General features: G+C 39.0%; 1 protein-coding gene across 2 annotated transcripts in view; it reads left to right on the top strand.

Annotated features, from left to right (window-relative positions):
* The first annotated feature begins 524 nt into the window (after positions 1–524).
* The window catches only part of CWC22 (CWC22 spliceosome associated protein homolog), a 63807-nt gene continuing 50280 nt past the window's right edge, over positions 525–14051 (top strand). Inside the window, exon 1 of one of the 2 annotated variants that reach the window (XM_068544838.1) lies at positions 525–659. The gene's annotated coding sequence lies outside the window, so the exon portion shown is untranslated. Of the gene's footprint in view, positions 660–9585; positions 9605–14051 lie in introns of those variants that run through there. The other variant, XM_068544840.1, reaches the window with a different exon arrangement.

The raw sequence follows: 14051 nt of genomic DNA on the forward strand, positions 1-14051 counted from the left end.
CCATCTTCTCTACAGAATTAGTTTCTCCTCATTACTTCACTCTGTGGTCCAATATTCTCCCATTCACTTGGGCTGGAAATCTTGGAATTTAGTAGGCACTTAACCTTTGGTAACATTTTTGCTTTTTTTGGTTCCTGGTTTAACTATCATAAAAAGTCTGAAGAAGGCGTCTGCTCTCCTTAAGATTTTCACGGAAAAGTGACTACACTAAGGTCTACTTTTTTGCCAACTGCAGAGAAATAATTACAGATTAAAGTAAATTTTAAAAACTCTTAAACACAACCAGGTTTCTGGCGGGCCTACAGCACGCACTCTCTGGCGCTTATCCAGAAGAACTACAATTCCCGTCGTGCGTTGCTGCCTTCTCACCCTACAATTGCTCGCGTCATTTCCGTCCTCACTGGCGGTAGGTTCTGGATTTTGTAGTTTGTGTCAACTTCTCTTTTGTCGGCGTCTTGGGAAGGGAAAAATGTGGCCGGATCGACAGCTCTGTATCTGGTATTACAAGATGGTATTTTAAACAAATTAATAGGATAACGTATCAAAGTCAGTTTAGCGTCAGGTTTTTATGTATTTCACGTTCCGCCTTCCTCTTACCGCCGGGGCGGGAAGGGGAAGTGACGTACGTCCGGTGTAATGGCGGCGCGGTGGAGCGCCAGGTAATTACTGAACTCCGTAGACTCGCTACAGGCAGGGAACTGAAGTGGGGGTGGTGGGTTGCCAGACCGGGTGGGAAGTGAAGGGGAACCGGGAGTGGGTGCGGGCTCGCTGGTACGGCCGTGGGCGACTCGGGTGCACTTGGTTCTCCCGCCGCGCGCTGGCCCGCGAGGTTGGGCCGTGAGTGTCGGTCGGGCCGAGGAGTCCCAGCGGTTGGGGTGGGGAGGGGGCAGCGGTGAACTCCCGTCCCGCCTGCGCGGACAGAGTAGCTTCCTCGAGAGGTTCCTGGGCCTGTCTCTCCGCAGTGGCTTTATTGTGGAATCCAGCATCAGTGCTGGTACTCTCGCCTTTCGTGTGCGTGTGTTTTGGGCGCGGATTATTTACTTACTCGTTTGGGCTTCCCAAGGCCCTTTTCTTATGCCCCGGCCCCGGGCCACGGTTGCGGGATCAATGAATGGTAGTTAATTAAAAAATAGTGGAAGTTTCACTCTCATTCCTCTTTGCGGCGTAATGTGACTGATTCTTTAAAATTTCATTAGTCGTTTCTTTTTCATTCATTTGCCACGTAATTTCTGACGCTTACTAGTGTTTATTCCTGGGGACTGTTGTTACTCATTACAAGTGTTCTTCCTCTGTCATCCTTTATCCTTGCATAACCTGAACTATCACCAATAAGATGATAACTCCCAAACTTGGGTCTCCAGTCTCCACATCTCTATCGAGCTCCAATCCTACAGTACATTTGCACGTAACGGTAATATAATATCATAGTTAATTTTACTGACTCCAACTGCAATCACCAGTTTACCGTTTTTCGCTTAATTCTTAAAACAATTCTTTCAGATAAATGGAGAACGAAAAAAATGGGGAAAGCCTATTCCAGATGCAAGAATTAAGTGATTGAAAGTGGGGTAAGAGTATGCTTTTTTAGGTTTCCACAGACTGGGAATAGCAGATAGATAAACAAGCAAACTTGGGCTTCAGAAAACCAGTTAACCTGCCTCTTCCTTATCTGTATTTAAACTTGTTTTAGGATTGCCAGTTCACCTCAGTTAACATCCTAATGTGGAAAAGTGGATTTAGAATTGGCATTAAAAGTGTGATCTTGATTACAAGAAGCGTTTAGTGTCTGTAGGAGGAGGAGGCCTACTTGAATTGGTACTGGATGAAGGACTAGTAAACCAAAGATTCCAGTCTTGGTCCAGAACTTATAAGGTCTGTCACTTGGGGCAGATTACCTAACATCTCTAGTCTCAGCTTCCTCATCTAAAAATTACAGGTTGTTTTGAAGTTGAAGAAAAATAATGCATGTAAGGCACTGAGACTTAAGAGGCCAAGAACCTTTAATATCCTGCCTGACCCAGTGGTTCTGAAAATGTGGTGTCCTGAATCAGTAGAATCAATAGCATCAATATCTCCATGGAACTTGTTAGAAATGTAAACTATTGAGCTTCACCGCAATCCTGTTGAATCAGAAGCTGGGGAATGAGGGACCCTTCACTCTCTTTTTTGCCAGAGCATTCCCGAGATTCTCATGCCAGTTAGTTTGAGAGCCACTGTTCTAGCCCATCTCCTAGGTATCGGCTGTGGTTCACCCCTACCCCCAGAATCAGGTTTGCTGCCTTCTTTGCTCCAAAGTGTTTGATCTGTGGCCAGCCAGTATTTTACTTATTATGCCGTCACATCCTTCCTCATGTTGCATAGCTTAGTTCCAATCACTTCTGGAGTTCTGACACTTCCTAGATTGCTCAACTGTCTTTCCTAAACCAGTCTTCTTAGCTCTGTCCTTTTTCCCAGCTGCTGAATTGTTAGAGGTTAAGTCTCCTCCCTGATGATTGTGCATTGCCAAGAGTTCTGCAGTAGCTTGTTGTATCTGAGACCACCTAAGAGAGTACACAGTGATACATTGTTTATTTATAATGCCCATGCCTTAACTTGAACATTATTTTCTGTTTATGGTTCACTTGTATTTGGACTGAATCTTGTACTACCTAGTATATCCCTAACTTGATATAAGTCATGGCTGGCCTAGAGCTAGTTCAAGAAAGAAGTGGCTATTGGTAATATAGCTGATCCCACTAATGACTTGGAGGGCTTTCTTGCTGCAGTTCTCTACTTCTCTGTTTAAATCTGAGAATCCTAGTGTGGGAGGATAATGGAACAAAAAGGCCTCTGGCATGTTAGCTTTAGCAAACTTCCAGACGTAATAAACCTGTAGCCTGAATATTTTATCTCAGTATATACATTTCCCAAGTGGACATTGGAAGAGACATTTCAAGGCCTACAACAGAATACAAACTTTCAAAGCATTTTCTTCAGAAATAATATATCTGGAGAGGAAGCAATGATTAAAGCAAGCCTTTGCTATTTGTAGCTAAGTTAATAAATCTTTCCCAGTGAACAGATACCAAAAAGATGGTGTGGGCTGCCTTGGCCAGGGGACATAAGGGCTCCTGGAATTATCGAATAGTTTGGCTAATGGGAGGGAGAGACCCAGTGGAGGTTCATGTTTAACTTGACTTTGATCCTGACTCATAAATGGATTCAGTACTTCCATCTCAGAAGCTACTCTGTGAGTCCTTTCCTGAATTAGTTTACCAGGACAGCTTTATTCTAAACCTGGGGACAGGAGCCTCTGGAGTAGAACGTAGTGCTGTGTGTCGAGGGGATAGTTCATAAACTTCTCTGTGGAGGACACGGCATCCAAGTTTTCTTTAAAACTTAGAATGTGATTTACTGAATGGCGCTTTCATTAAATCTTCAGCAAGCCCACTTTCAAAGCTGTGCTGTGAGAGTTGGTGGAACATATCCGGCCCATATACTTAATTAGGCAAGCTGATGAACAGATTTGGGGTGAGGGGAGACAAAGTGGTATGAATGTTTGAAAGCATGCAGCATCCTCAATAATTAGACTTGTTTTGGTAAGTTGAAGTAACTGCACCTCCAGGATCAGATTTCCTCTTGCAATGCCTTCAGAAGAACTGTTTGTTTTTGTTTTGTTTTGTTTTGTTTGTTTTTGTTCTTGTTTCTTTTTTTCACGGCAATAGGGAGGTATATTCAAGCTGCTCTCCAGGTTAACGTGGGATGAAGACAGATAAGGAATGGCACCTGATAGGACTGTCATGATACAATTGATGACATATAGCTTGGCGGTTCCTAGAAATAGGGGTTGATATGTAGGACAAGGCTGCTGTGGTATTCCTTGGTAAAGAAGTTGTCTAAATATCATTATAGGGAGTTAAGAAATAGGAGCAATAATCAAAAGTCCACACACCTCTTTTTATATTTGATTTTAGAATTGGAACCTATTAAGTAGCAGGCACTGTCCTAAGTTCTGGATATATAACAGTGACCAAGAGCTTCAAGGATCCAGTGTTCTTCTATAAGGTCTTTCATCTCTCTGAGTGCTTACTGATGCTATCTCATTGCTGGAATGACCTTTTCCCCCTTTCCTACTTGTCCTTCAAAATTCAGCTTCTAAACCCATTTCTTTCTATATGCCCCAGACCCACTTCCTTTTTTCCAGTAGTATTGAGTTTATAACCTTGCTATAGCACTTGGACTTCTCTGCTCTGCCTGATGATAGGAACTCTCATCTCTCAGACCTCAATGCCTCCTGTGCAGCTTAACATATATCTCTCCTCACTATACACAGACACTGCCTTTAACCCTCTATTCTTAATTTGTTTCCGAAGAATAAGAGGTAAGGTAAGAAAGTAGAAAAAGACCATCTGGCTTTTTCTCTTAACCTTATACTTCCTCATTTTCTCTGCAAGTGCTTTTCTGAACCACTTTTTTTTTTTTTAGGAGTTTGTAAGCTCTTTTTCTTTTTTAACTTTTATTGGAGCATAGTTGATTTACAGTGTTGTTTCTGCTGTACAGCAAAGTGAATCAGTTATACATATATCCACTCTTTTTTAGATTCTGTTCCCATATAGGTCATTACACAGTGAACCACTTTTTAATATAATTATCAATTATGGCACCAGCCTCGTTATTATTATTTTTTTTTTAGTTCTGTTTTCTCATTTGTCCTGTACAAAATTTTTCAGTTTTTATGACCTCACAAAGGAGACTCCCCTGCACAAATACAAACTTTAAGACAAAATGAAAAAGGAGCTATTCAGTGGGTGATTAGAAGCACTAGAGCTACTTCTTTGCCATAAGATATATATTAAGTAAAGTGGTGAGGGTTGTGGTATAGGTTTGAAATGTAAGGTTTTGTCTCTTTGTTATCTTGAAAATGGGTATAAATTTAGCTTAATCGCAGACCAGTAAAACCCATAATGGTAATATTTGTCCAGTGAATGAGGTGCTGGGGTTAATGAGGAAAGTTAAATTCTGTTGCCAGCCAGTTGAGCTGTGAACCAAGTGAAGTGTGGGGAAACTGAGGGGAGACGAGGTGGGCTTGTGGAGGTGTGGTTAAGTACAAGTGATTGAGGGTACAGTAGCAGTAACGATGTCCCTTAGGGTTTATTTTATTCAGCAAGTAGAGGGACTGCTACCCCAAGAACTCTTTTCTATCAAAGAGTAATATAAGGAGATAGATTGTTGATACATTGAGACAGAATTTTCATTTTTGAAATTTAGAAGGAAATTTAGAAAGTGTGGAATGATTGAATATATCAGTGAGATCTTTTTCATTTCTTTTTTAACATCTTGATTGGAGTATAATTGCTTTACAGTGTTGTATTATTTCTGCTGTATAACAAAGTGAATCAGCTATATGCATACGTATATCGCCATATCCCCTCCCGCTTGCGTCTCCCTCCCACCCTCCCTATCCCACCCCTCTAGGTGGTCAAAAAGCACCAAACTGATCTCCCTGTGCTATGCAGCTGCTTCACACTAGCTATCTATTTTACCTTTGGTAGTGTTTATATGTCAGTGCTACTCTCTTACTTCATCCCAGCTTACCCTTCCCCTTCCCCGTGTCCTCAAGTCCATTCTCTATGTCTGTGTCTTTATTCCTGTCCTGCCCCAGGTTCATCAGACGCTTTTTTTTTTTTTTTAGATTCTATATATATGTGTTACCCTACAGTATTTGTTTTTCTCTTTCTGACTTACTTCACTCTGTAAGACAGACTCTAGGTCCATCCACCTCACTACAAGTACCTCAATTTCATTTCTTTTGATGGCTGAGTAATATTCCATTGTATATATGTGCCACATCTTCTTTATCCATTCATCTGTCGATGGACACTTAGGTTCCTTCCATGTCCTGGCTATTGTAAAGAGAGCTGCAGTGAACATTGTGGTACATGACTCTTTTTTTTTTTTTTTTTTTCTCTTTTTGAATTATGGTTTTCTTAGGGTATATGCCCAGTAGTGGGATTGCTGGGTCATATGGTAGTTCTATTTTTAGTTTTTTAAGGAACCTCCATACTGTTCTCCATAGTGGCTGTATCAATTTACATTCCCACCAACAGGACAAGAGGGTTCCCTTTTCTCCACACCCTCTCCAGCATTTATTGTTTGTAGATTTTTTGATGATGGCCATTCTGACCGGGGTGAGGTGATACCTCATTGTGGTTTTGATTTGCATTTCTCTAATGATTGGTGAGGTTGAGCATCTTTTCATGTGTTTGTTGGCAATCTGTATATCTTCTTTGGAGAAATGTCTATTTAGGTCTTCTGCCCATTTTTGGATTGGGTTGTTTGTTTTTTTGATATTGAGCTGCATGAGCTGCTTGTATATTTTGGAGATTAATCCTTCATCAGTTGCTTCATTTGCAAATATTTTCTCCCATTCTGAGGGTTGTCTTTTCATCTTGTTTATGGTTACCTTTGTTGTTCAAAAGCTTTGAAGTTTCATTAGGTCCATTTGTTTATTTTTGTTTTTATTTCCATTTCTCTAGGAGGTGGGTCAAAAAAGATCTTGCTGTGATTTATGTCATAGAGTGTTCTGCTTATGTTTTCCCCTAAGAGTTTTATAGTGTCTGGCCTTACATTTAGGTCTTTAATCCATTTTGAGTTTATTTTTGTGTATGGTGTTAAGGAGTGTTCTAATTTCATTCTTTTACATGTAGCTGTCCAGTTTTCTCAGCACCACTTATTGAAGAGGCTGTCTTTTCTCCATTGTATACTTTTGCCTCCTTTATCAAAGATAAGGTGACCATATGTGCATGGGTTTATCTCTGGGCTTTCTGTCCTGTTCCATTGATCTATATTTCTGTTTTTGTGCCAGTTCCATACTATCCTGATTACTGTAGCTTTGTAGTATAGTCTGAAGTCTGGGAGCCTGATTCCTACAGTTCCGTTTTTCTTTCTCAAGATTGCTTTGGCTATTCGGGGTCTTTTGTGTTTCCATACAAATTGTGCAATTTTTTTGTTCTAGTTCTGTGAAAAATGCCGTTGGTAGTTTGATAGGGATTGCACTGAATCTGTAGATTGCTTTGGGTAGTACAGTCATTTTCACAAAGTTGATTCTTCCAGTCCAAAAACATAGTATATCTCTCCATCTGTTTGTATCATCTTTAATTTCTTTCATCAGTGTCTTATAATTTTCTGCATGCGGGTCTTTTGTTTCCTTAGGTAGGTTTATTCCTAGGTATTTTATTCTTTTTGTTGCAGTGGTAAATGGGAGTGTTTCCTTGATTTCTCTTTCAGATTTTTCATCATTAGAGTATAGGAATGCAAGAGATTTCTGTGCATTAATTTTGTATCCTGCTACTTTACCAGATTCATTGATTAGCTCTAGTAGTTTTCTGATAGCATCTTTAGGATTCTCTATGTATGGTATCATGTCATCTGCAAACAGTGACAGTTTTACTTCTTGTTTTCTGATTTGGATTCCTTTTGTTTCTTTTTCTTCTCTGATTGCCATGGCTAAAACTTACAAAACTATGTTGAATAATAGTGGTGAGAGTGGGCAACCTTGTTCATGATCTTAGGGGAAATGGTTTCAGTTTTTCACCGTTGAGAATGATGTTGGCTGTGGGTTTTTGATATTATGTTGAGGTAGGTTCCCTCTATGCCTACTTTCTGAGAGAGTTTTTATCATAAATGGGTGTTGAACTTTGTCAAAAGCTTTTTCTGCATCTGTTGAAATTATCATATGGTTTTTCTCATGCTGTTTGTTAATATGGTGTATCACATGGATTGATTTGCATATATTGAAGAATCCTTGCATTCCTGGGATAAACCCCGCTTGATCATGGTGTATGATTCTTTTAATGTGCTGTTGGATTCTGTTTGCTAGTATTTTGTTGAGGATTTTTGCATCTATGTTCATCAGAGATATTGGCCTATAGTTTTCTTTTTTTGTGACATCTTTGTCTGGTTTTGGTATCAAGGTGATGGTGGCCTCGTAGAATGAGTTAGGGAATGTTCCTCCTTCTGCTATATTTTGGAAGAGTTTGAGAAGGATAGGTGTTAGCTCTTCTCTAGATGTTTGATAGTATTTGCTTGTGAAGCCATCTGGTCCTGGGCTTTTGTTTGTTGGAAGATTTTTAATCACAGTTTCAATTTCAGTGCTTATGATTGGTCTATTTATATTTTCTATTTCTTCCTGGTTCAGTCTCGGAAGATTGTGCTTTTCTAATAATTTTTCCATTTTTTCCAGGTTGTCCATTTTATTGGCATAGAGTTGCTTGTAGTAATCTCTCATGATCCTTTGTATTTCTGCAGTGTCAGTTGTTACTTCACCTTTTTCATTTCTAATTCTGTTGATATGAGTCTTCTCCCTTTTTCTCTTGATGAGTCTGGCTAATGGTTTATCAATTTTGTTTATCTTCTCAAAGAACCAGCTTTTAGTTTTATTGATCTTTGCTATTGTTTCTTTCATTTCTTTTTCAATTTCTGATCTGATCTTTATGATTTCTTTCCTTCTGCTAACTTTGGGGTTTTTTTGTTCTTCTTTCTCTAATTGCTTTAGGTGTAAGGTTAGGTTGTTTATTTGAGATGTTTCTTGTTTCTTGAGGTAGGATTGTATTGCTATAAACTTACGTCTTAGAACTGCTTTTGCTGCATCCCATAGGTTTTGGGTCATCATGTTTTCATTGTCATTTGTTCCTAGGTATTTTTTGGTTTCCTCTTTGATTTCTTCAGTGAGCTCTTGGTTATTTAGTAGTGTATTGTTTAGCCCTCATGTGTTTGTATTTTTTACAGTTTTTATCATAGTGGGATGTGCTTTTAATTTAAGGCCTGGTTTCTCTGTGGGTAGCTTTGCAGATATTTAAAGGATCTTTTTACCCTGCATGGGTAGAATGCAGTGGAACCCGACAGGTTAGTAGTATGCATATATTTTTAGAGGCAAGTTGGGGAAGTTCTTATAGCCAAGAGATGAAGACCTTGTGAGAAATTTTGTTAGAGAGGTCAAAACCAACTTGCCTTCTTCTAAAATGAAACGAGGGTTATCTTATTATGGGATCTTCCCTAAATGGAGCCTTCCCCCTACTTTCTCCTGTGTACAATGGCAGAGAGAATGGGCAGATTTGATTTTATCTCCTATTAACTGAGAAAGCAAAATCAGTGGGATTTGATGACTGACTGGGAGTGAGGAAAAGGAAACTGTCACTTGGCTAGCTTTACAGGTAATATCTTAGAGGAAGTGCTGGTTTGAGGAGAGGAGGAAATGAGTTCCAGTTTGGACTCCCCTAGTTCAGAGGGCCTTTGGGACATCCACATGGAGGTTTCTGTAGGCATTTGGCGATAAAGCTTTGGAACACTGTAGAAAAGACTGGGCTGGAATAAAGTCATTCTTATGAATATGAGTTGAAGATGTGAGGGTGGAGATGGTCTTCCAGAGAGAATATGGAGAAAGAAAAGATAAGCACTATTCATCTGTTCATTTAACAAATATTGAGAGACTTCTATTTTGGGATTACAGCAATGAACAAAACAGATAAAAATCCATGAGCAAAGATTAAACTCTATGGGATAGTAAAATGTTAGAGGGGTGGACAGAAGAAGAGACAAGAGCAACACCAGATGAACTTGGCACCCGGTAAGTTAAGAAGTGAGAACTTCAAGAAGGGGGTTAGCAGTACTAAGTGCTAGAAACAACGTCATAAAATAAGGCAGTGGCTCCTGGATTTAGCAACAAGGAGGTCATTATGTAACCTTGACAAGTACTATGTAATAGTGGGAGTGGAAACCAAATTGTGGTGCGTAAGAGGGCTTAATGGGAGATTAAGAATTAGCAGCAGCCAGTGTGGACTCATCTACCAAAGAAAACCTGGTTGTGTAGAGAAAGATACTGGAAGTAGAAAGGGGGTAGGATCCAGGGAATTTGCCCCATAAATGACATAATGTATATTTAAATGAATCAGTCAAGAAGTTCAACATATAGAATTTTTCTTTAAAACCAACTCATGTGGAAATGAATACTATAAATCCAGAAATAGCTGATAGAAATTTGGAAACAAACAAAAATTGACAACTTCCCTGCTCTCATAGAGCCTGCATTCTGGTGAAAAGGAGCACATTACAGTATGGATCTTCCTATGTACCAACAAAAGAATGCTACTTAAAAAATGTTTAAGTAGCATATCCAAATGATCATACCACTAATTCCTTTGGTAACTTAAACACAGACTAATTTGGACTGGTTTCATCGTGTATGAAATGAATGGGGGGTTAATACCTCCTCCCAGTTTATAGTGAGTAATTTTCGGTATGAATATTGGTATCACCGATTCCTTAAAATGATAAGAACTTTTAGATTTTTGTCATTTTTTTACTCATCTGAGTCTTACTGTCTTAAGATGTCCCCCAGTTGGTCCTGTCTCCCCTACATAGGGTCAGAGACCAGTCAAAGGTTTTTATATTGTTTATTCCTCATCACTTAAGAACGCAAACAATATCCAATACTGTCTGCACAGTTTTTAACCCTGTACTTCAACAGGGTAACCTTCAGTTATTCAAACGGTTATGTATCAGAGCGCACACCTGATGTACAGTGGTGTACCAGGAATCAAACAGGGAGGACAGGTCTGCAGTTCTTTATTTGTAATTCTGATTTGACATTCAGAATTTTGTTCAGATTTTAGAGAAGAAATACAGTGCAGATATATTTATTAAGTATTTCCCCTTTGGGGATCCAGGGCAACATCCTCTAATCAAATACATGTAATATTTCCACAGTGCATCAAGTGAAGAATCACATTAAGTCTCAAGTTAGTGCATGTCAAATTTTGCTGCCAAATGAGTTTGCCACAAGCTAAAGAAAAATCTGAATTTCAAGGCTTTTCAGATTTCAGAATTGCAGATAAGGGATTGTCACCCTGGTGACTTTTCCTAAAAAGTTTTGGCCCTTTTATTTTCTTGGAATTGTGAACCTGTGCTGAATTCAAATTACAGTATCACTTTTTTCTTATGTGGCATATCATGGGGCAAATTTCTCACTAATATGTATATATCCAAAAAAAACAGCAAGAAAAAATAAGGAAGCAGTTTTCTTAAACAATGGAGTTTTCCTTCAGTACAGATAGGGAAAAGCCATAGCAATTTTGTCATTAATGCTTAAGAACTGTGGCCAGGGAATTCCCTGGCGGTCCAGTGATTAGGACTCTGCACTTTCACTGTGGAGGGCGTGGGTTCAATCCCTGGTCGGGAAACTAAGATCCCGCAAGCCATGCTGTGCGGCCAAAAAAACAAAAAACAAAGAACTGTGGCGCATCTGTTACTCCTATCTGTTCCCTGAACAGGAAAATCACTATTTGGAAGGGTCAGGGGCTTGGGTCCTATTTGTTTTTCCCAAGGATACCATCACCTTTTTGTATTAAGAACAGATTTAAACTAGCTTTTATTTTGAATACTATTTAATATTCCATTTTCCCCACTGGGCAGCTGAAGTTTGTTTTTAACTCTGTTATAATGTTTGGAGTTTCCCACACCTACGGTTACTATTTAGAATGCAGAAGAGCAAACTAAAGGAAATCCACTTATTTGACTTTTTTTTAAATTTATTTTTGGCTGCAGTAGGTCTTCGTTACTGCGCGTGGGCTTTCTCTAGTTGTGGCGAGTGGGGGCTACTCTTTGTTGTGGTGCGTGGGCTTCTCATTGCAGTGGCTTCTCTTGTTGCAGAACACGGGCTCTAGGTGCACAGGCTTCAGTAGTTGTGGCTCACGGGCTCTAGAGCACAGGCTCAGTAGTTGTGGCACACGGGCTTAGTTGCTACCAGGCATGTGGGATCTTCCTGGACCAGGGCTCGAACCCGTGTCCCCTGCACTGGCAGGCAGATTCTTAACCACTGCGCCACCAGGGAAGTCCTTCTTTGACTTCTTTTAACAATTTTAGGACAGTATGCTTCCACAAGTTCCTCCAGCATGGGTTGAGGACACCTAAGGGACAATGATAGATGTGTTATACTGAAATGATTGAGAAAGCATTGCATTTCAGCCATTAGTTGAATATTTTCTCATTTTCTGAATTTTTGAGATAACTGTGGAATTTATAATTTCATAGTTTCCAGTTAACAGTCTAAAGCACTTCTTACAAATCTTATTGAATATTTTGCTCTCTGATGCTTGCTGAAACTACATCTCCTTATTATAAAATATCCTCCTTGCTCAGGAGAGCAGGTGTGGTTTTGCTGAGTTGCTTACTTGTGACAAGGAGAGAGAAATTTAATAATTCATCATAAAATCCACACAGCGACGCTAAGAAGAGCAGTGAGAGCTGTAAACTCTGGATAAATCGCTCTCATTGCAGGAATTTCCAGTTAGTCTAAGTATCAAGCATGCACATGTTGAACTCTCCTTATTTCCCTACAGGCATATTCTTTATAAATCTGGATGATGATAGTACTTCATGCATTTTTTGTTAGAACTGCGGTAGCAGTCTGCAGTATTGTCAATTTCACACTTACGTTTTGGGAGGTAGAAATGTAACAGGTTGTACTTGATTGCCAGAAAAATGTTTGATGATGATGGTTAAAGGGTAGAAAGGTGAAAGATGACAACGATCAGAAAGAAAAGTCATTAAATTTAAATGGATGAGATAATTTGAAATAAAAGGCATTAAAAATTTCCCTTTGTCTGTGTGTAGGTAGGTTGAGAAGAGAAACCAGGTTTAAGACCCAAGAGGGATAGTCAAGGAAAATACTAGGTCTTGCACAATAGAGTCAAGTGATTTATTTTTTCATATTGTACCTGGTCACAGTGAATTCTAGGTATGCAAATTAAATAAGGGAATCCTTAAAATTATTCATGTTTAAAAAGAAGTAGTGCCTCATTATATTAACATCAAAACCTTTACTATCTGGAACTTTAGGAGAATGGATCAGTTTAGAATAGAAAAATTTTCTGGATAATAGAGATCATATCTGTTTACATTTTATAATTTACCAATTTGGCATCAGTTTATTAATGTTGGCATTTTCATTGGGATGCAATATCAGATGGTTTTAGCATCAGATAAACTTTTTTGAATTTTAATGCTGTTTACTAACTGTGATTTACTTGTACACATTGCTTCAACTCTCTGTACCTCAATACTCTCACTGAAAAATAAGACTTAAAACATCACAAAAGCAGGGTAATCATGAAGGTTGAATTAAGAATATATAAATGAAGTGCCTGGCATAGTGTCTTTGTGGCTATAATAATGTATTATTATTTGTTATTGTTGCTGTTGTTATCTTACTCTAAATTACATGTTTCTGACTTCTAACACAGGAAATGTAATTTGTTCATCTCTGGATATCTCAGAAACATCACTGTAATGTGCTATAGAATCTGTTAGTGTGGATGGCAAATTCGTTTGTTGGGAGCTACTGTATACATTGGCATTTCTTCCATTGGCTGGTTTTGAACGGTGTTGGGCTGCCTGCGTACACCATTGCACCATTCCTATCAGCTTTGGGACACTGATCATCATATTATTTTAAATATTTATTTATTTATTTATTTATTTATTTATTTATTTATTTATTTATTTATTCATTCATTTATTTGGCTGCACCGGGTCTTAGTTGCAGCACGCAGGATCTTCATTGCGGCATGCGGGCTCTTAGTTGTGGCATGTGGGCTCTTAGTTGTGGCATGTGGGATCTAGTTCCCCAACCAGGGATTGAACCCAGGCCCTCTGCACTGGGAACACGGAGTCTTAACCGCTGGACCACCAGGGCAGTCCCATCATCGTATTATTTTAAAATGACTTGTCTCATTGGAGAACTGTAATATAGTTGAGGAAAATGCTGTTTTAAAGTTTGTATATTATTGGCACTAAAGCTTAAACTATCTCCTTTATTATCAATTTGGGCACACTATATAGGTAACAGCTGATTTTGAAATGAGTCTTATTTCGGGTACATGCTAAGATAAGTTCTCTTGGGTAGAAAATATGTATCTAAGGATTTAAGTAATTCTGAGAGTCCAGATCCCACCCTCTTCTCATTCTTCTACCCAGAAAACCATGATGTGAATATAATAATTGTCAGCAAGTTCACA

The sequence above is a fragment of the Eschrichtius robustus genome, chromosome 5, assembly GCF_028021215.1.
Source record: "Eschrichtius robustus isolate mEscRob2 chromosome 5, mEscRob2.pri, whole genome shotgun sequence".
Classification (NCBI taxonomy): domain Eukaryota; kingdom Metazoa; phylum Chordata; class Mammalia; order Artiodactyla; family Eschrichtiidae; genus Eschrichtius; species Eschrichtius robustus.